We start from the raw sequence: 22836 nt of genomic DNA, 5'->3' as shown, positions 1-22836 counted from the left end.
ACCACGTGACAGCGGTACCATATGATATTTTACTATAAATAAACATATGTATATATATATATATATATATATATATATATATATATATATATATATATATATATATATATACATATACATACATATTATCGAGTTATAAGCCTAAGAAGAAAGGTACCAGCGTCTTACTGACAGCAATATAAAAAGATTTCAAGTTATAGTACAATTCATATTCGAAACTTCTCGTGTCAAAACTTTGCTAACGCTCAGCTAAATTGGTAAATGGACATCTACTATTATTGAACTCACTGCTGCTATATATAGAAATGAAGCTTCAGTACATATTTAAAATCTATAGATCAATTCTCTATCGAGAAGTAGTGGGAACGAATAGACAGACAAATCATATTTTTTCCAACCATCTGAATAGGTTTTGATAGTCAGCCTATGTGCTACAACTACGAGCAAGAACTATATTTTAAGATGGGGTCTGAAATAGTTTGCGTGTTAACTATAACAATGATTATGTACTACGCCAAAATCAAAACTTAAAGTAACATGGAATAACTCGAATTTATATCCAATATTTTATCACTAACAATTTCTGTATTAATTAAACTATTTTAGGCCAGCGTGGAAGAATCTTAAATGCAAAAAATGTCTTTTTTTAGTTACTTAACTCATTACGTGATGATTAATTAGGCTTTATTTCATTTTGAAACAATAGCTGATTTAGCAATGTTGTCCGTCCATCAAGAATATATACATGTACGAAGATCTGAGAAGCCTATATCTGTAAAAAGAGTGTATAACTATTACCATTGCAATTTATTTAAAAAAAAGAAGAAACTGCTATGAGCACAAATATTTCTTGTGATTGCTTACGAGAGTATGAAAACATTTATTCCGAATGAATATGTCATTAGTACATACAGTATGTGGGAGAATACATACATACAGTATGTTTAGATGTTTTATTTTATTTTGTTTTATGTCGGTAGTAGCCTTACCTTCTTTAGGAGGACACTATTTCTACATATGCCTTTACCACCTTTTTCTAATTTTGATAGATATGAAAGAAGTAGGTTCATGAGTTTATTTTGAAACAAATCTTTTTCCCAAGTGGAAACATTCACATTTTGCACCAAAATGTTTTCGCTTTCTTTATAATATGGTTAACTTTTTTCTTGAGCGGCAGTCGTAATAAACCTTCTATTTGCGCTGATATTGTAACATATTACTGTAAACATTTTTTTTGTATATATATAAGTTTCAAAGAATTAGGTTTGAACTGAAAGCGTAGTTCCAATATTCATGTTTATTAGAAAGCTGTGCTGGTCACACATTTATATGTGCATTTTAGTAAATAAAACTGAATGTCTTTCTTTTCTTTACAGAAAACCTGAAGTTGGTTGTGAAAGTTTAAGGAAATTTACATATTTTATAGAAAGTACAACGGTTATTTGTATAGGCTTGTTTGTGAAGTCTGTGGAAAATCTAAAAAATACACTCTATGTAATAAAAAACGTAATATTTATGGTTACATGTGATACGTTTGTTAGGGCTGCTACTTCTTTTTCGGTTAAATTCAACGAGAAACAAAAACAAATATTTACAACCTAAATATATATTTTGAGTCAGTCAAGTATGTAAATAAGTAAATAAAGAATATACTTTTAGAAATCATAAAGCACTTTAGCATAATTGAGCAGAGGTTCTTGATTGTATTGACTTTGATTGAATATGGACCGCCTGCAGTGCAATTAATAACTAGGTTAATATTAGGTAATCTACATCAAACTATCTCGGACATCTTGACCTCCTGTGAGTGTGGAAAAGGAACATACAATGTCCTACATAAAAAAAAATAAAATTTATGGTCCAAGTTAAGGCTAATAATCAGTAATTGACTCTATTTATATGATTTCAGTTTATTTTAAGTGAAGTACCAAACGAATCCATGTTTTCAAACCCTGATTCGTGGCCTAGTTAAAGCATTACTGACAGCGTAGTCAGCTTACACTGGAATTACCACAAACTTGATAGGATTAATTTGTGTAATGCTTGAAAATTAAACGATCACAAACGTTTGCTGTAGAATTTAGCAAGTGGAAAACGTTTTACTAGATTTTATAGTCATTATATGACTTCTCCAGTTTCGCAAATTTTAAACGAAATTTTTAGGTTATACTGTATAAGTAAGTTAATTTATACACTATACCTGAACATCAAAACAATAAGTAGGCATAAAGACATCCACCATCGTAAATCATTATTCTTGCATTCTATTACTAATTGTATAAAATGCTTGTGTAGGAAATGTGCTTAAAGTCTATGATTGTGTGCTTGTAAATCGTAAATGTTTTTAAATATTTGTAGTATTAAAGTAATTTTTTTATATTTATTTGTAGTGCCTTTGTGTTAGATAGTTTTAATAGAAATCTTGTATCCCAGAATTAAAAAATTTGAAAAGGGCACGATGTTTGGAAAAGGTGTCATAAAATTCTATAGTACTCATCAATTGAAACTAAAAATTTTTCTGTTAACATATGTCGAGAAATGTATCATTTACCCACTAGCCGCAATTTTCTAATATTTATAAAACATACCTCTATAACTAGTAAAGCTACAAATATTAAACTTTATAATTTATTGGTTTTGATAAGTAAGATGGAAATTACAAAATTTAATAGCGTGATTCGCTATAATATCAATAAAATAGCGCTTAATAAGTTTGTCAGTCACTAACATAAAACAAAGTATTTTATAAAAAATTTTACGAGAGACAATTTTTAATTTTCATTATAATTCTAAAAAGTACTTTTTCCAACGAAATCCGTCATAACCTGTCAACGCATAAACGAGAACGGCAGCTTTAAAAACTTTGCTTGCTTAAGCCGAGAGCTTGAAACATTCTGTCAGTTGAAAGGCATCAGCCGTTTTGAAATTTAAGTTAGATAAATAGAGACATTTACATTTTTTAATAATCATTGGAAATAGGAACTACTGTATCATGGTTATTAACATTAAGTTGTTTTTATATTTAACAATACCTGAATAGGTTCACGGTCAGAGATTACTGGAATACAACGGTTTCTATGTTATCGATTACTGTTACTGTTTCTTTCAACGTTCTTTGAACAGGCTGTTGTTAATACCATATGCATTTTTACTAATTCAATATTTCTTTACGGGAATTCTGTCGTCATGTTTAACGCAATATTTTATTTGTCATTTTCGTAATAATTATATAAAAACTATTATATGGAGGTAAAATAACCTATCGAAATGCTGTCCTAACTATTTAACAAACTATTACACCTAAAATACGTTAATATCCTTCATAATGTCGCCAAAAAATTTAAAAAGCACTAAATATTTAAATAATATTTGAAATTTTTTAAATTAGTTATTTTACAGTAATTGAAGATATTATGTGTAAATGAGGTTGAAGGTAATATGTGGTGAAAACTTGTGGGAAACAAAAAAAAGTGAAACTGAATTTGAAATTTTGAATTTTTGATGAAATAAAGCGAAAAGAAAAATAATCTTTTCTTTCAGACAAGAGCTCAAATTCCAGCCCATAAAGCTGTTCTTATTACACAATACCCTCTACCTTCCTCTGTTTAGTTCTTGCTACTACCCAGGCCTTTTTAGTCTCATCCTGAACTGTTAATTGACTTTTATTTCCTGCATTTTAACAATTGCCTTTAGCCCAAGTGAACAGTTTGCAACAGCATCACCAAAGAGTTCTTGGAACACATTAACCCTACCTAATTAACCAGAGTTTGTAAGTCACTATAGAACCCGAAACTTCTATTTTTAGTATTTTATGTGCAAACAAAAACTTGTTTTGGTGTCCGTGATCATATAATTGTATTGAAAGAATAATCCGGTCTTTACACGCAGGCGTCTTTGGAGTAGAGTCTGGTTTGGAAATATCTGTGGATAGACTTTATTTTTACATAACTGCCAGAAAAAGTAAAGAGCAAACATAAATTATGGAGGATAATCAATTTTTCAGAAGTTATATTAGTATAAGGATAAAAATTTTAAAGTCATCAATGTGCCATAGACAATAATTTTTTAATAATTATTTATTTTAGTGCATTAGTAAACTGAAATATATATTTAAATATTATTTATTATTATTTTATTGTATAAACTGGCAATTATGAACACAATTTGTAAACAGTTTATTCTCAATTGGTAAACGTTACTCAACGTTGTGGCACACAAACACCCTTGTTTTTCTAAGCTGGTTCTACCTTTTTCGTTCAACATACAATTTTGTAGAGATTTAGTTTAATCATTCTTACTATAAAGTATTGTAAATGTGTAAAAATAAGCAATCAATTGCAAACATCAGACAAGGCCTCTTATCATTTAGGTTTAATCAAATGATTCCCCAGGTCGGTTTTACTTTTGGCTAGTGTGTGTACCTGCAAGTAAAGGTACTGTGTACTAGATACATCAAAAACCGATGTGTGATTGATATCTGTGGAACCCCAATAAATAACGAAGAGCGACACTTCACTGATGAGAAATCATTATTGTTAATACGTAATCTTCCTCTCAGAAGTACACATAAACTGACATAGCTCAGTACACAGTAGTGAAAGACGGGTTTTAGCCGTTAGAAAAAGATTACGATGTCATGTACACAAACAACGTCCTGTATTACTCACAAGTGACAAGATACATGGCGATCTGTAACAAGTGGATGTGTGGAGGCGTATTATTACTATTTTATTATTAAACTTTCTATATAATTGTAATTATAATTATCATTAATACTAGCAGTTTTATTTAAATTCCCACTAAATTGATGTTGTGGGGTTTAATATAACATTTATTTTGTATGAAACCTAAACTATGTTTATGCCCTGGAGTAAAAACCCTGACGACCCTTATGTCCCTGACCCTTATGAGTAAAAATTAACAACACATTACAGGACCGATTTAATACTAATTATTGCAACGGTAGTTTGTTAAAACTGACCGCTGTACAAGTTTGAGGCATGAATGTGTGTAAGTAAGTCTTATGTTAATCCCGTTGTATAATAAAAAGATTTTAGATCTATTACAAGAAGTGTAGTATGCGAATAATATTATATTGCAAAATAATTATTTAATTTAATTTTAATATCTGGTGTTTGTACTTGAAATAGATTTCCTATTACTCAATATGTAAAACAAAAATTCATGGAAACGTGTATTAGCCTACTATTACATTTTATCTTTAAAATGTACAATAAAAGTGACGCCTTATTTGAAGGTATATTATAACAGGACATGCTATAAAAATCTTTTAGCGACAAAACTTGTTAAGGAATTCAAGTACTATAACTAATTGGCAATACGATACATGTAATAATAACCGTATGTAACTGTGTAATATGTAAGGTTATTAGTTCGTCACATCAGATTACTAGGCTATTCAGTACTCCAGATCTCACGTGGCAAACCTAACATTCAAATGTAATAAGCTGATTACGAATCATGTATGCTTCCTTGAAGAGAGAGCTTGCACCGAATCACGACGATGAAAGTTTATGTTTCAATGTAATTGATTCTAGTTCCATTTAATTGAACTCGGGGCTACAAGATCCATAGAAAATATTTTTAAAAGGTGACTGCATGTGACAAAGAGCTTAATTAGAGTTCAAAGATTATCATCCATCTCAAAACACTTTAAAAAAAAAAGTCTTTTGAATTAGTATTTTTTTTAATGTTTTTCTGCAGTAATGAAGTAATGTGTGCTGAAGAACACAATAAGCACCAATTTCATAAGAAGACACTCCAGCTTAACATTTTAACTGTAGAATCGGTTACAACCTGATACCTTGACTTCAAGCAGAATACGAATATAGAATGAGTTAGAGCATCCTGGGTGTACGTGTACTCGTCATTATTAAGTTAGTACAATCGGTTTTACGTTTGAATTTATTAATAATAGCCCTTTACGATTTTCAAATTCAGAACCTGTTCAATTCACAAAATCAATAATTACATTGCAGTATACTTAAACTTATATATAACCCTCTAGCATTGCTAATCAGGTGAGAAAATGCTATTAAAAAAGTGTTCTGATTATATTAAATGTACTTTACAAGCATATTGTTTTAAATAAATACATCTACATTAATTTTATAACAGTTATTCAGCAATAAATAATTCTTATAATAATGAAAAGTTTAAAATAATTTAAATATATTTAACATATTCCTTCTTACAATAAAATGTAATTTAAAATATAATATAATTCAAAGGCATCCTTAAAATAATGTCTCCTTAAATCAATAAATTCGTTCAAGAAAATATTCACCTAATAAATGGCATTGTGTCTAGCATTCCCGTTTCCATATCATAAAACAAAGTTTTTTGTATTATTATAATAATTATGTTGAAGTATTATGTATTCAGGAACTAAATAGTAACACACAAATAATATTTAATCATTACGTTTGCTTCGTCTTATTAACTTCCGCCTCCATGTACAATTATTACGCCGTTGGCCTTTTTAAAAAAATTTTGAACACATTACTCTATATGGATAATATTATCATCATATACAGTTTTTTACATATTTATAATTTGGCCGCTAATGAAGAATCTCTATCATACTATGTGTCATACTCAGTTCCTCTTTAACATATATTGCCAGTGTAGTGTCCAAAAACGTAATAATTGATGTCAAAAAAATCCTTGGCTATGCAATAAAATTGCATTTATTAATACTTAATATGCAGTTTATTTACTAAGTGTTAGTACTTAAATAGTATTGACATCATATGTTAAAGTTAAAGATGTTTGTTTTCTGTCAACTAAAGATATAACACAGAGAGACCAGACACGAGGATCATATATTGGTTTGTTTACCAAGGGACGGATTGATCTGTGTGCTGCAGACATCTCAGCTCTCAATCTAATTATTGTGCTGTCCTTTACGTGATATTTACATCCATTACTTATTTACATAATGTTTTAATTTATTTCAATTTTAATCTCACCCTCTGGAGTGTTGGTATATAAAATGGTTTGATAAATAATCAGAAATTAACTTATTTACATCATAACACCTATCATTAGTTAGATTATTTCTATCTGAAGACTATTGTACAAGTTACGCAAAAATTTACAATTTCAAACAGTTTCATCTAAGTTACTCATAAACCGTTGTGTAAATTTCAAGTTTAAATACATAAACAGTTACTTACATTTTCGGTTCACAGATAACATTTATATACTATTTTATGAATTGGTAACTGTTTTAATATATATATATTATATATATATATATATATATATATATATATATATACGGGCAACAACAATAAACTAAATAAATCATTACAGTTTGGCAAATATATAGGATTATGGAAAACATATAAAATAAATAACACAGTGAAACTTTTTGAATTTTATTAAAACTAATTAAAACATTACAGCTTGGCAAATATATTGTTTTTTGGTAACTTAAGAAAGAAGATAGAGACATTTTTTAAATAAGAGGAATATGTATGGTTTAAAAGATATAAATTATACAAACTACATAATAACATAATAATTTATAATAAACGGTTGTTTGCTCCAATATCTCAATTTAAACAGCATTTCAAAACATACACTTTAAATTTTAGTCATATAGTTCTCATTCACAATGTTGAAAAAAAGATGGACAAGTTAACATGAGATTTTCTGCGGGCAGTTGCTTGTAAGTCAATATGTAGTTCCTCAATATTTTGAAATGTAATCCTGAATTTTAAATGTAGAACATCTGATTTTAATGTTTTTTTTTTTAACTCCAAACTTTAAGAGTACGTTTGTACAAAGAAATAATATTCAACAACAATAAACTTATAAAATTATTTGACAACACGAAACTGTTATTTTAGCACTGGAACGTGCAGTAATAACAGAGGGTAAGTGGTATATGACGTTTGTTATAAAATTAGAACAACCCTTAGTGGCAGAGAAGTGCCCTGTAGCAAGTGCATCGCACATCACTAAACCCCACTCGTGTACAGGAGTGGTATACATGTTAACAATTAGTTTTGCCACATTGTTTACCAAACTACGATTCTGAAATTAATAGTTGAGATCAAGCTAAATGTATCATATACAAATGACGATTTTCAGAGTGAGTTTCAGTCTGCATAACTGTTTTACAAATTAACTAGAGTCAGTAACTATAAATATATCACAATTTATTTACTTTTATCTAAATTAAAATGAACACATATCTTCAGCCATGCAGTATACAAAGTTTGAACATATACTTTAACCTCATAAAGGAAATGCCTTGTCCAGTCGTCGATCGTTGTCCACAGGTTGCGCTTAAGGTAAGTAGATTTATCAGTTTTCAATATCATATGTTTCAATTGCACTGTTTCGAGAGCAATTACCTTCATAATATCAAGTCCCTCATCAGAAATTGAGTGAGTGGAAGAAATATGTCAAACTAAATTAGACGGTACCACTATTCTTTTATAACATCGGAGAATTCCATTTTTCCAAAGTACAGTGAGGAAAATGGCAGTGAGAGTAAAAATGTATGATTTTATTTACAGCAAGCCTGAAATAATTTAAAAATATAGAAGAATTACTTTAATGCCAAGGTGTTAATTTTCTGTGTTTTTGTAACTACATATTTGATACAAGATATTTAGTATATACTTTTCGAAAGGAAAATTATAGAAATGTTAAAATAACAGTGAATCATAAATTACTAATTTTAAATCCTGAGCTATAGATATCTCTGAAACAGAAGTAAAAGAGAAACAAATTTAACAAACGTTTGATAACTACAGAAATGCTATTATACAACATATAATTTTGTGTGCATACGAACAAATTAGAAAGAGTTTAACATAACTAAAATCTCCTTAAAATCAGGGTGATACATTTTGATTTTTAAGGAAAGGAGGTTAGCCTGTTTTTTGAAATAGAATTGTATAACTTACATTTAGATCTTTTATTGCTTGTTTAGGTACAATGAAACTTGTTTTATGTTGAACAGAAGGAGGAAGTATGCCGCAACGAATCCGTAGACAAACTGAAAACGATGGAGCACCGGAAATGCCCGGTACTTCCGTTGGTGAACTCTTTATCTCCTGTAATTTTAGTGTAGAAAAGATAACCGAGATGGTAATTAAAAACCCAATCATATTATCAATTTGTAAAATATTTCATTGTTTTCTTTGACTTATTATTCATTAAGTTTCGAGAGTTTTCTCTGGTTGATGTGAACTTACATAGCATAGATCAGTTTTATAAATTTGTCTTAAATTCCTGCTCTTCTAAAAAGATGTCTCCTGATATGATGCAACATGCCATACTAACGCATACACGGAGCGCTCACTAATATCAACGATTACAGTAACGAAGTACAAGTAAACAGGTCCGGTGTTGTCAACAGCTAATTTCCGGCAAGTTAGCTAGCTAACAGTCGGAAGGGTTTATAGCTCCTTGTGCAACCTATTTGGTAAAGTTCTATAGTAGTATTCAGGTTAAGGACACCCATTTCACCTATTAATTTCCTGACTGTTTAGTCATGTTGAACCGCTATTAATAAGAAGTTCCATTTCGTTTCAGCCTGTATTCCAAAGTTAGTGCAAAATATTAATACGCTTCTTGTCATCATTTATGTGTATACTGCGTTGATTTTAAAATTAATTACTGTGCGATTTAAACATTCATAAATTTATCAGATTAGTACTGAGTTTATGTCAGGTTAAAGGTAACAACATGTAACAACTTATATTTCATGACATAATACAAATGGATGGTAATCGGTAAAATAAAATGATTAGTGAGGGAGTTACTTCGATAAAAATTATTCAATGTTACAAATTCCTTTTGTTCATTAGTACATAAATTTTGAAAAACCTCCACTGCATCCAAAGTTCTGCTGGGATCTAAAATAGCAAAACCTCAATTTTTATGGATACGATTAGAGGACCGAGGCTGGCACATGCCACCATCCAATAGTAAATACTCCCACTTGTAGTTCTTGTCAAAGCAGACAGTGGATGCTATGTCATGTTCACTAACAGGCAGTATGGGTGCCCGACCAACTGTAACAGTCATCTTCCGCAATAGCATGTACGTGATAATAGTCAACGTACCAACCATCCAAGAGCAACTGTATTGAAACCATTATTTAAGTAGAACTTTGAATTTTTATGCAATATTTTTTATGCTGCAAAAATAAAAAAAATATAAACACTTAATACATAGCTGTGTGCGTGTTTGTTACTTACTGCTTTGTTAGCAGTGAGTGAGTAACAATATACGCTAATGAAACAAAACAAATATATTGTATTAATATGCAATGCAACATTACTGTTGTGCTTTATTTTTATAGTGTAATTTAAATAATCATAAGGTAAAATAATAAACCTGTCACTAATATTAGATTGTCACTTACACTAACATTAAGTACTAATTGTCGCATCTTCTAAAATATGTGGGACTGTTAAGCAACGAATTTTATGATCTTAATCGTTTTCTTTCATATTTTTGCTGCAGTAATACGAATGAAATCCACCTTTGGAATATAAAATAGATACGAACAATAGAATACACAGATATTATTTGTTATATAATGGTGAATAACATTGGAAATGGAAGCTGTTTTCTACTACTCCACACAAATTTCAACACATCTAATCTTTTTGAATAAGTAATTGAAATACCTAATCGAGAACATGTTTTTGAGACAGTTACATTTGACGTTAAATAGTATCAACAAAGAGATACTCAGGTATTTTTGTGCAGCAGTTCTTGTTCGTTGATCAGACCAAATTCAGCTCCTAAAGAGTGTCAGAAGACTAGGAATTCCCAGAGAAAACGGACTTTAGATACTCATACAAGCGTTATCTAAGCACGGCGTAATGTTTTCTATTAAATTATAACTTCTATGAAAGTTAAGCCTAGTTAGTATTATGATTATTTTGCCACCCAACCAATTTTGTGTGTAAGGATGACAGAAGCAGAGCATTTAAATTATAACAAGTTTTGTACGAATAAGTTATTAGAGGGACTCAAATTTATCCATATAAGAGTAACCTGTCATTACCATACCTATGACACAAGGAATAAGGTAAATCAAGCGGCTGTCGGTTAAAACAATCGTGTCTGTATCCGCCTAGTGAATCTGTGTCAGGTGAGAGAGGGACGTGTATATTGTATATCATAAATTACTTCCTACATGAATACTGCCAGTGCTGTAATTGTGCTTTATCTCGAGTGATGAACTAAAGCGAATTATGTATGGAAGAACTCAACATACAAATATAAATAAATTCATGAAATTATTATAAAATATAATTATAAATAATAATAATCAAATATAAACAATTATTTAGTTTGTCTTATTATTTTAACTGTAATTACACTTTAAAAGTTACTACCCGTCATTGAAGTAACTTAAATCTGTTACAAAAGCGTTTCTTAAACGATTATTGGCTGAGCATTAGGAAAGAATCGGTATGAATAGTTTAATTTCTGTCAGTGTTTCAGTCCACACGTTATTTCTAAAATAAAATTTCCATAATAAAACTTTTTATACAGGTATCGTCAAGAAAAATAATAGGATTTGTATGAGGGTAAGTGAACATATTCACATTGCTTTTTCGTTAACTATGGGTTATTAACAATGGATGGAAACGTGTAAATCACAGAATAATTAAATAACCCATTTAATAATTAATATTAGTTCTTGAATAATTCGTAAGAGGAAGTGTACGTAAAGTAAACTATTTATAGTAAAATAAATTGATTAGTTCAACTCAACAGGTCTATATAAATAAATATTCTGAAAGAATAAATACAATAAACCCGTCTTATTATTAATTTATCAGAAGTAACATATTTAAATGTAGTAATTATTGCTTTTAGATATTTATAAAGATCTTTAACAAATAAGTACAAAAATGCTATTCTAGCTTTTATGTAAGTAGTTAGTAGTCATATAAATCAATAATAACAGATCTTACAATATAAAATACTGATAACGAATAGCGACGATACTATTCGAATTCTCCATTAAGCGTTCAGTCTTAACTACGCTGTTAAATTATGCATTGTAAGTGTAATAAATTATCTGTTTAGTGTTTCCCGAGAGAAATCGTTTTAATGTAATGATATAGTTTCAAGTTTTTGCTGGAAATTAAAGTAGCAGCACCAATATTTACAATAAAAAGAGGTTCTATTTTTAAATTTATATGCCATGTTTAGCTTACTCAATAATTAAAAATATAAAGTTAATATGATCTAAATACTTTATTTACCAAAGAGTCCCTAAAATTAATCATAATAACGTCACGGATGTGAGCCAACATCATTATATCTCATGTGCTGGATTTGTGCAGAAAACTGTGTGATGGATGGGTTAAAACAAACGAGAGGGAAATCATTGTTTCCACGAAATTAAACTGGAATAATTACTCTTGCTCGCGATAAAAGGAATAAATTTCAAACGACCTTTTCTTCTTAAACCCAGCGTAAAACTGAAACAGTTTTCACCTATATGTGTTCTATGTTATTCTGCATAAAAGGAATTAACTATTAGGTCTTTTGGGTTTTGTATAGTTTCGGATGATGATAAACGTAAACTAATGGTGCAGAACGTCATTAATTCTGATGGTAATGACGGATGTTAAATTATCATTCTTATGATAAATGATAAATGAAGTTATGTCTACTGATATCAGTGACTATCGACTGTTATCAGTAACTAATTGTTATCAGTGGACTTCTAACTGATATCATGAACTATGATGATATGATTTTTTGATTAGATTATGCTGTACTTTGGAAACTTTCTCCGTTTTAAACCATTCCTGAAATGTAAAGTCAGCAAATAATAATTATATATGTTGAGCACCCCCACATAGAAATATCTTCCATTGATTATTACTTTTTTTACAGTGCTAATTAAAACATTTTAAAAGGATATTCCAATGATGTACATATTATTCAAGACGAAACCACAAGCAACTCACGAGTAACTGCTATTCGTTTTACAAACTTGAAACACGTTGTAAGATATTAATGAAAATTAGAAAAAGGTGAATATTAAATATAATAAATAAGTGCAATATATACATCCAATAAAGTATATGCCACATATGAAATACACATTTATTACCTTACTAATAATTTATAATTCAGAGGTATAGAATATCCGTCTATCTTATATAAGAGAAAATGACAGTCTATTAAATCCTGCAAGAAATTTTTTGCAATCTGAGAGTAGTATATTACCTCTGAGTCGTTGTTTTGGCTTTTTTATATATTTTTTCTATTTTTTTGACAATGAAATGCTATTGATTTAAAAAAAGCTGCTATGTGAGCTACTAAGATTCACATAACACAGACTTTTGTGCACTTATGGTTAAACTTCCACTATGATTCCCATGTGGCTTTTCCCAGCTAAACAAGTTAAGTGAGGTCCTCAAGCCTTCGAACTTTTTGTAAATATACAACTATTATTTTTTTGGGTTTTTTAACGGATGACATTCACCAAAATTGAGATTTTTGAATTTATTGTGATTCAATAATAAAACAGACTTTGAGGATGTGAAATAGACGTGTGTCGGTGAGGTTGTTTAAAAGAAGCAAATAAAATATTTTATAAATCCAAAGCTGTTACAGTTCTTACAAGTTTACAAGGATCATTTTAATTACAGTCAAATAATATGTAAGACATTTAAAAATCAAAGAAGAGTTTTAGGTCTTTATGCTAAATATGTGGTTAGATTGAGTACACTTTATCTATGCTAGTTATTGTTAGAGAATTCATATAACGCAACATCAGGAACATCTGTATTGTTAACAAAACCTCATGGGTAGTTGATTTATTATTAACACATCATTACATTTTAATCAAGACCTTTTGGTTTGTCCGACACAAGATTAGGTAGATTTCCATTGCAACCCATAAACTTGTATATTGATACCTCCGGGTACTGAAATAACTAATTCTTTATAGACTCTAAAATATAATTTGTACTAACACTGGAATAACTCATGGCTTTTGGGAGAACCCACTTCTTGCAGCTCCCGATCTCTGATAGCAATCTGCTTCTTAGAACTACGGACCTCTAGCAAAACCGGTCTTTAATCAGATCAGTTCTTGGTCTCTAGTAAGCCACGATCTCTGGCAAGTCACGGTCTCTTGCAGGCCCTAATCTCTGGAAGTTCCCGGTCTCTATTAGGCCCTAGTCTCTGGCAAGTGTCAGTTTTGACACATCCCGGCTTCTGTCATCTTCCATCCTCATGTAGCTCTCGAACTCTGGAAGCTATCAGCTATTAAGAATACGAGATATATAGCAACATTTCTGTCTTCGGGGAGTTCCTAGACTTTTTGAGCAAGTTTAAAGTTCCTAGCCTCTAGCAGATTCCGGGCTTTGACAGGTCCCTTATTCTGAAAGCTCCGGACTCAGGGCTCCAATATTTGCTAGCATTTTAAATTGTTTATTTCGGGAGTTCCCATAAATGGAAATTCAGATGCGTGAACAGTAACTAACTCGCTTGCCTTCTCAAAGAGCAGTTGTATGACTTACCACAAATAAATGTATCATTTTATCGGTATTGTAACGAGGAAAACAATTTCACCCACCAAAAAATATAGTTCAGTATAATATGGTGAAATCTATTAGAACCAATAAAATATCGTAGGTAATTTTAAGTATTAAGAATCAATGTTAACAAAGTGTTAGATAATTTATACCTTAATAAACCAGAAAGCTGTAGCTGACCTTTCTTTCTTAAATGGTATAACACTGTTGCAATGCAACGTTAACAATGTTAACTACATTGTAAAAATTTTACTGAATAACAGTGTAATTAAACACAGCGAGGCGGAGTTATTAATTATTGTTTGAGTAAATGTTTTGACACAATTTGAACCATAAAACGTAGTTTACATAAAGATTTCAGTTACATGAACCATATCACGCCATTATTTAACTATAACTGTACACAATCTATTACTCAGTACCAGGAATCATAAACTCAAAACAACAAGAAACAGAAGGGACGAGTCTGATTGAATAAGTTAAAATATTGACTCTAAGAAACTCGAGGGAGTCGCGCAACATCAGCGTACGCCATTATGTAACTGTCAATTGTCAACTTCTGACACAAGGAATGTCACAGTACAACACAAGAAACACCGCTGACACTGTCAGTTGAAATATTTAGTGAAAATATTGACACCACGGTTTGTACAATCTCTGAACTTCAATATGAGTAGGGAATAAGTTGTGGCTTGTTTTGTGTTTTATTTCCTGGCTATGCTATTCAAGTCGGCCACTTACATCTTAAACTCTCTTATAACATCATCTTGTATGCTACTTAGTTACGATTGCTGCAAAATCAAACAAAAACAGAGGCACAAAATGTTAGGTGTACTTTACAGTTTCTAAAGGAAAATTCTAGAATAAGATTTTTTTATAAGTCCTAAATTTTTTATAAGTCATAAATCACTAATATTATTAACTTAGTTCATGAATAAATGTGAAATCTTAAACAGTCTCAATAACGATTAGGCAAACCACCATGAATAGATCCTTCGCTACTAGTATACTTACTTAACTTTTTAAGACAATAGCAATTACTACGCCATTTACGAATTGAATACTAAATATTAAATAAGTAACACAGTTATTTTTTTCATCCACACCAATACTAGTAGCCACGATACTTAAGCCGTGTAGGCCAGCCAGTATCACATGCAAATACGTGTAGTCACGACATGTGAGCACAATGCCCCTTATTCAGGTTCATCAGTTCACGTCAGGTACACGCTATCGACACTAATACTAACATGTGAGCAGTATAACTCAGCGACTATCACTTATCACCTTATCACTGATGATGCCTGGAATCGCACTTCATCAGTTTACGTCAGGTACACGCTATCGACACTAATACTAACATGTGAGCAGTGTAACTCAGTGACTATCACTTATCACCTTATCATTGATGATGCCTAGAATCGCAGTTCATCAGTTTACAAGTCAGATACACGCTATCGACACTAATACTAACATGTGAGCAGTGTAACTCAGTGACTATCACTTATCACCTTATCATTGATGATGCCTAGAATCGCAGTTCATCAGTTCAAGTCAGATACACGCTATCGACACTAATACTAACATGTGAGCAGTGTAACTCAGTGACTATCACTTATCACCTTATCATTGATGATGCCTAGAATCGCAGTTCATCAGTTCAAGTCAGATACACGCTATCGACACTAATACTAACATGTGAGCAGTGTAACTCAGTGACTATCACTTATCACCTTATCATTGATGATGCCTAGAATCGCAGTTCATCAGTTCAAGTCAGATACACGCTATCGACACTAATACTAACATGTGAGCAGTGTAACTCAGTGACTATCACTTATCACCTTATCATTGATGATGCCTAGAATCGCAGTTCATCAGTTCAAATCAGATCCACGCTATCGACACTAATACTAACATGTGAGCAGTATAACTCAGTGACTATCACTTATCACCTTATCATTGATGATGCCTAGAATCGCAGTTCATCAGTTCAAGTCAGATACACGCTATCGACGCTATCGACACATGTGAGCAGTGTAACTCAGTGACTATCACTTATCCCCTTATCACTGATGATACCTGGAATTGCACTTCATCTGTTTACGTCAGGTAGACGATATCGACACTAATACTAACATGTGAGCAGTGTAACTCAGTGACTATCACTTATCACCTTATCATTAATGATACCAGGAATCGCACTTCATCAGTTTACGTCAGGTACACGCTATCGACACATGTGAGCAGTGTAACTCAGTGACTATCACTTATCATTATCACTGATGATACCTGGAATTGCAGCTCATCAGTTCACGTTAGGTACACGCTATCGACACATGTGAGCAGTGTAACTCAGTGACTATCACTTATCATTATCACTGATGATACCTGGAATTGCAGCTCATCAGTTTACGTCAGGTACACGCTATCGACACATGTGAGCAGTGTAACTCAGTGACTATCACTTATCATTATCACTGATGATACCTGGAATCGCAGCTCATCAGTTCACGTTAGGTACACTCTACTGACACCATTTGGTGGATAAGTTATAGCGCGCTGGGAACTTGAAATAGCGTTTGGTAAATATATATGCACGAACTGTTACTGTTTCTGAGAACCAAAATTACTTATAGAATACTACCGGGCACATTCCAAGAATTACCATTACAAACATAAATAGAATTTTATAGTGGTTACTCGTAGCTTTTGCATATAACAGATTATTGCATGTGTTCAAAACATATTACACATGTTTAAACCAGTATTTTGGTTTTATTTTATACTAAATAATAACTAATAATTTTAAATAATAATGAAATTTCTCCCTAGTTATCATCCTTTATAATAATTTGTTCGCTTCCTTAAAATAGAATATATTAGGTAACAACGTTTACATAATGTTGGATATATTTTTATAGTGCATTGAATTTAAAATATTTTTCATTTGTAAGATTTCCTGTGTTTTCTTATGAGCAGCTCTAAAAATTTATTGTCCGTTAAAAAAATCTGCCGTAAAACATTACGGCCCTTTTACAACGAAAGTTTTATATTGCAGGTTTTGCTCTGACGAACTAGCCTTGTACTTTACTAAATGTCATACTAAAATTAGTCAACGTATGAAATAATTTGTCAAACAATAAATACGTTGCCCAAATGGCCTACGAATTCAGACATTTCTCTACCAAATTTGAGATTAACGCTAACCCGTGTCTGTAAGGATTGAATGTGATCTTTATAAATTGTGCTCTAATAATCAACGGTTAGGTAAATATGACACATAAACGTAAGATGAACATACATTACAAACACTTATACACAGTCATATCATGTTAACCTTGTGGATACGGGGAAATTTGCTTGCGACACATTGGTTTAAGAGGTGCAGATAGCTGTTATCTTTATAACATGGATTTATTTACGTAGTCTTTGGTTTTCTTGCAACAAACTCAAATATTTTAATGCATTGGTCAAAAATGAATGTATAAACCTAAATTTCACTATATATTCCGTACTCCACATTTTACCCTTTTTTGTTCCCTTCGCAATAATTTTGCATACTTAATTAGGATAAAAATCGAGGTGAGAATACTGTGATATCACTACTCGGAATGAGCTAGTAAATTGTCATCATTTGTAACTTGTCTACTCTATAATATATCATTCATGGGCTGCTCTCAACTTCAATTAATGGACCGACAAAGAATAGACTGTCAATCCCTGTGAGGACGCTCAACGACTTTAGCACGCACAATGGGGCACATGAAAGATAAATAAGGTATAACAAAAGAGGCAAATTAATAAAGGAGAAAGGGGACTAGAGAGGGTGAGATGGTATAATGAGCAAAGAAGTCAAAATGTAGAGGAGATACATAGACACGTGAGTAATGTAGAAAGTGTGGGTCTTATCGACCATACCGGTACAAGAAATACCACCTCACTGCTAGCCGAGGGACGCGGGAGGGGGTGGATCGTACGTGGTAAATTTAGAATTGAGATTAAAGGAACAACAGCTGATGCCTAATTAAATAGAAATATTTATAAATATAATTAAAACTGAACAGCTTATTCAACGTCTCAGAAAATATTGAACCTGAAGTAAAACAGTTTTTCGTTTCTACACAATAAGATTAACTATAACATTTAGTATTTTTGTACTGAAATGATTGGGTAAAAAAGTATTAATTAGAATATAAATAATGAGAAAAATATATCCTAGATTTTAGCTGTAGAACTATATAACCAACGAGAGGAGTCATGAGGTTGATCATGATCAATGAACAGTCAGTAGCTGTACCTCCTTGACTTGACATACCTGTGTGACTGTGCGTATAGTCTAAGAGTGTATACCTGTAAACATAGGTGTTTATGTATTTAAATTTTTAGTAAAAGCATACTTGTGTGAGTGAGTATGAGGTTTTTAGGTTTGATAACTAACCATCTTGAACTTCGTATTACTGACTGTAGATGGACTTTAATTTGCACAAAAGATGTGTCAAAATTAATAATAAAAGACTCTTATAGTGCTGGAAATACTGTGTTATTAAGACATTACAATGAGTCTAGGATGATTGAATAACAAACTTAGAACCTTTCTTTAAAATTAAATTTATTTACATAATTATGTGGATTGCATCGGTAATGTATTATCAATGGTATAACAATATAGTCACTAATAATGAAGTCAGGTATCCATCATTAACTTATAGAAAATAAAATTCTATAGAGAATTACTACAGCAAACTAAAAATGTAATTTAACGTATATAAAAAATCTATATATTTTTATTTACATATATTTACGTTCCTATTTAATTTCTGCTCCTCATGCGATGTATTCATATTATTCTAGAATGATTATATGATATAAAGTATTTTTATAAAAGTGTAATCCTTTATTTTGATGGTAAAGGTACTTAGTTATACGAACTATAAAAAATAAGAACAATGCCATCGTTAGAGGTCAATATTTTTACAAATTTTGTTGTTCTTTTATATATCTGTCCTATCTGATTGCCTATTATGTTTGCGAACATCTCATGTAACATGTATTGTTGTCTAGAACGTTTATTTTGCGATCATTATAAAATATTTTAAGCTGTTATGTTTGAGCTGATAAAACGTTTGATGTGTTACATTCGTCTCTGACAAAGTTTCAAACGCTCGGACATCGTTAGTTTGTTTACTCTGTAACTCCCCGGAGCCATTAGCAGTTAGTTGTTGCCTTCACTGCCAGCACTGGGGAAATGCTAAATCGGCCTTTGCGTGACTATATTATATGACAAATTGTAGAAAATAATACCAAAAGCAAGTCTTGCCCTGTAACTTGGTTTTTCACTTTAAGTACACATTAATGCAAGGAAAGGTTGTTAACATTTGATATTAAGTGAGTGTCATCGTAACATAACTCAAGAATGGGAAAATTTCTTTTTTGACTTTCTATTTGTACGCACAAAATCACGTGAACAAACTGATCTGTAAACTATAAAATTTGTCTCGCTTTTTTTTCTTTATTGGCAACATAGTGTTCGATTATGGTTCATGTCCTTCCGTGGAATTTGGATGAGCTCTTCATTTCTTGCAATTCTGAAAAACATAAACATTTACAGGTGTGTATTTACGGCTCATCTTTTGAAGGTCCAAACGTTCATGTACATCTATTATTTAGACCTAAATTAAATTATTCTTTAGACAGTATTTTATCAATTATTTACTAGGAGACATCTACTGAGAGCTGGGACAGTAGGACGGGACGCGTTGCTGAGCTAGTGATCTTTATTAATAGTCACACATATCTTAGGGGAAAAAGGAGTCGAAACACCGTTCAGATAAGGGTAGGCTTATAAGTGCTAGCCAGTGTTAGTCAATCTAGTTGATTGAAGATGTTAATCATGTTTTAAATTCGACTCATATTCTTCTTCCCAATTTATGTGAAAAGTGTTGAACAGATTTCCTCAGTCTTCTTTAATCTCAATGAAAAAATTATTCTTTAAATCGATTGATACGGTGGTTTATATAAGTAAATAATAATATTAAATCGAATTATTTCTAAATTTATTTAACTATAACGGTTGTAAAGCTAAAACACAGTTTATGCACACACACACACACACACACACACACACACACACACACACACACACACACACACACACACACACACACACACACACACACACACACACACACACACACACACACACACACACACACACACACACACACACACACACACACACACAACATATATACATGATATATAAAGTACATATAATATATACATATACATAATATATAATGTACATATATATACATATATATATATATATATATATATACATAATTTGCGCTTTTTATTTGAACCTATATTTTTTATAAACGTATCATTGGTTAATTTAGCTAACTACAATTTTTTATTATTATCAAAATAGCTATAGTTATTAGAATAGTATCTATAATGTTCAGGGTCAATTTATTCTAAGGATCTAAAGTAAAAAAAAAAAACTAATTTTACTTCAATAGCAATACAAATATGTGATCCTTAGAATTATGTAAGTAGGCCACCATGTTTTAATGTAATACTTTAAATGCTCGTAATTATTCAATAATAACTGTTTAGAATAAAAATTTTACTAACTGGAGACGCAAAGTAAAATGTAATATTTTAAAACGGATGTCGTCACTGTGCGTTATAAGTCCCAGTTGCACTAATTTAACTTCATTAAAATCTCTTAAACCATATCTAACTGTACCATATATAACTATCTATCGTATAGATTAAACGTGTGCGTTGGATGAGCTGTTGGACTCGACCACAGTCTACTGTACACTCCACACAATACTTGTCGCTCACGATGTCGTTCACCCGTTAAGTACTTTCGACACAAGTCGACGCTTCACACTTGAGTGTACTCTTTGTAATTGCCTTCTTTGTTACTTTGTCACATGTGTCGGTTTAACCTCATCGGTGTTTGTACTTGTGTGACTCTTAGGATTTAAGGTCAGTTGATTTTCACCAGATTAGACCGACACAACAACATTCAGTGCCGAATACGTTTCTATTTAATGTTGGTAATCCCCAGATAGTATGTATATAATCGGTTATTTCAGATCCCTTGAGAGATCGTGCTCGTTTATATTGTACCTGCCATCCTACAGCTATTTCTCTAAAGTGTTATTGTAGTACAGATATTTCCTGACGAAGAACATAATTAAATAAATATTACTATATAAAACATTTAAACAAATCATCGTGTTTTACTCAACTTTTAAACTAGATATATAATATGACACATCGATGTTCAATTTACTTACAATACTCAAATAATAAGGAGCAACCTCAAGTGTATAATAGTAATGCCAATAATAGTAACGAATTGTGTATTATAATGATACTTAATTTTGTCTTTATACACAAGTAATATAGCTTACATTTTAAACAGATAAAATATGTTATAGTTGTTTCATGTATTCTACCACTGTACAATGTTATATCTATACAAAATATGTACTCTAAGAAGCTTTACTCCTTTTAGTCTTCAATGATATTCTTGACCTGACCCATGTCTCTCCAAGGCGTGTACATATACTTATATTTTTTCTCTTCTATCAAGTCATTCAAGTTTACGTGTTACCTAAAACAATTGTATTTCAAAGTAACTTGAATCTTACATACGAGTACGTTAGGAAGACAAAGGGTATCGATTTTGTAGCCCCATTTTAAATGTGTTATAAACAGAAAAAGAAAAGTAAACTAGAGATCTATGATGTTACTCTATAAAATTTGGTTTGTTACAATTCTAAACTTAATTATAGACCAAACATGTTATGTATTAACGTTAGATACCTTTAATTTGTGCAGTTCTTATTGATTTCATAATACATAAAAATGAGTTATTACTTGCTAGGTGCTCTTATTTCAATTGTTGAAATACCCTAAAAACTACCCCATTTTGAAGGAGAATTGAAAAATTTGCATACAGTAAAAACTCTTCAGTTGGTCATATAAACATGGTTCAAAGTAAATTCTATCCTGTTTATTCATAAGAAGGTTATTATGTAGAAAATTTTGGCTCTTGGTAAATTTTTTGTAAATTTAATAATTTGTATTTACTACCAAATAAAGGTCTTCTCATTAGTTATTAAAATAATAGCAGATACAATTAATAGTGATATTTATATAAATTTGATCGTCTACAATACTATTGATATATATCTTCCGCATAACTACGATAAAACGTAACTATTCTAAGACCAAAATTCATCTA

The sequence above is a fragment of the Homalodisca vitripennis genome, chromosome 6 (assembly GCF_021130785.1).
Source record: "Homalodisca vitripennis isolate AUS2020 chromosome 6, UT_GWSS_2.1, whole genome shotgun sequence".
In the NCBI taxonomy this organism is placed as follows: domain Eukaryota; kingdom Metazoa; phylum Arthropoda; class Insecta; order Hemiptera; family Cicadellidae; genus Homalodisca; species Homalodisca vitripennis.
The sequence above is the reverse complement of the archived record's forward strand: the minus strand, read 5'-3'. Positions refer to the sequence as shown.